Raw genomic sequence first — 2,184 nt, forward strand, 5'->3', positions numbered from 1 at the left:
CAAGGCGATGCATGGCGGATAATCACGCACTCGCAGTACACTAGGGACCTGGCTGCTCACTTGGTTCTTGGGCTCATGCGCGTTATCTCTAAGCTAACCGTGTCCTATCGATGTATCCGATCCAAACCAAGCAGTATGATACTGACAGTCTGACACGGACGCTTCTAAGTGTAGCCAAACGAGAAGGACGCGCTTTTCCTAGTTGGCATGATCAGCGACAGGCCATTTAACATACTACGGACGCGTACGTCCCAGTCGGCACGCGGTATCAGGCACGATGAGCCGATGCAAGTGATTTGCGTGCGCCGGGATTGCACAGGTAAAACAACCCTACACACAAATACATATTTGCTAGCTACCTCTCATGCAAATTATTTGTGTTTCAACATGGCCAAATTTGATGAATGGGCAATTGTCTTGTAAGCTGAAGGACGTGTTTGCACCATCAAAAAAAGGTACTAGTACGTAAATAAGGGGTCGATCGGCCCTGGAATTCTTACCGCGTTACGCAAATGAAAGCAACCGAGGAAGCCTCGGGGAAGGAGGGGAGCGAGCTGAGGCGCATGCAGTGCAGAAGAGCAAAGGATCATCGACCGATGGATCGATAGATGGAATTTAACGCGGTTGGGTCTTGCAAGCGTAGGTAATACCTGCATGGACGAATGAAATCTCTACGGAATCTCTACGCGGTCGTCGTGGGATTCTCCGTTTGGATATGTCATGCCCATGTGGCTTGGATGTCCTACGGAGATAGATATCGTCCGACGATGGTACCTAACGTGTACAGTTCCGGCCTGGGTTGCATCGGTGCAACTTGTACGGTGCATATTGAAAGTTTCTTCTTCTTGTTATGAACGTGCACGTTTACGTAGCAACCAAATCGAGCTCGAGCGTGCGGACGTGCTTCGCCCAGATTGGCACTGGTGCAAGCCATCCCTCCCATTTGCAGGTTCGCTTTCAGCATCGGACGTCCCAACGACCCAACGCCCGAACTCCGGTACCAAACTCTCCTATATATACCTGGCACCGGCTTCACTGCTCTCGAGCACCTCACCATTCGGCCAGCCTCTCGCCCTCCTCTGCCCTAGCTCTCTCCATCCTCCTCCGATACACCCATATGGCACCGTTCACGCGCCCAGCCCCACAAACCACCGACTCCCCTAGAGTTACACCCGGAAGCTACGTCCCCCAGAGGGGCCTGGTGCTGAAGCGGGTGCTCAAAAGCCTCCTCTCGTGGCTGCCGCGCCGCCGCCGCCGCCACCGGGCCGGGCGCCCCCGTCACGGCAAGGGCGGCGCCGCGCCGCCGGGCCGTCGTGGCACGTACTAACCATCAACCACCACCTCTCCTCAAGTGGAGTGTATCCGTCAATATATTCTGCAGGTACGGGCGTGCGTACCTACATAGACGCCGTTGTCCGCAAGCCGTTATTTTACTCATCACTCTTTTTGGTTGGTTTGGTGCTCGGACAATTTCTGTTCATTTTCCGTCCAGTTTTCCTCAAGTTTTCTCGGTCCGTTTCGATCTTGACGGACCATGCATAAACTTTTTCCTGGCGTTGATAACTTGATATACAAATTCATTTCAGGTCAGGTCAAGTCGTACACGTCAAGCCCGGGCCGGCGTCACAACCGGCGACGACCGAGACTAGTCAGCGAGTCAAGCTATCGGGGGTGCTCAGGATGGTGGCAGAAAACCAAGTGTTGGATCCGGCCTCCAGTCGTCAGTCAACTTAATACTATTGTTTCATTGGTTATTATTTCGTTGCATAAAATACTGGATACATGTAGATGGACCACACGCTTACTGACGGCATCTTGCTGTTCGCGTGGCGCGTGCATGTGTCTCTACGCTGTAATAGGTCATGCTGTTTTTTCATATATTTTTCTTTTATATAACTCATACCTTGTTTTTTCGTTCATGCATGAGGGCCCGTATTTCATCATATTTGCGGTGAATTCTGGTTATCCATGTCGATGTCATCTTGTTTTTTGCGAGACACTTGAGCATGCACAAATATGCAAAATGGAGCCATCACTATGACCATTAACTTCAGTGAAATGATCATGCGTTGCTGAAATGCCAAAGCTCAACGAACGCAGTCCTCAGATTACCATCGACGGACGGTCCAGATCATGCACAAACTCTTCTCTTGCATGTTCACTTCTTGTCCCTCTAAAAAAAGA

General features: G+C 51.1%; 1 long non-coding RNA gene across 1 annotated transcript; it reads left to right on the plus strand.

Annotated features, from left to right (window-relative positions):
• Nucleotides 1-804: 804 nt before the first annotated feature.
• LOC123169884 (uncharacterized) lies at nt 805-1,919 on the plus strand. Its single transcript, XR_006484974.1, has 2 exons — nt 805-1,381; nt 1,587-1,919. It is a non-coding gene; the product is annotated as an uncharacterized lncRNA (long non-coding RNA).
• Nucleotides 1,920-2,184: the final 265 nt, after the last annotated feature.

Source organism: Triticum aestivum, chromosome 7D, assembly GCF_018294505.1.
Source record: "Triticum aestivum cultivar Chinese Spring chromosome 7D, IWGSC CS RefSeq v2.1, whole genome shotgun sequence".
In the NCBI taxonomy this organism is placed as follows: domain Eukaryota; kingdom Viridiplantae; phylum Streptophyta; class Magnoliopsida; order Poales; family Poaceae; genus Triticum; species Triticum aestivum.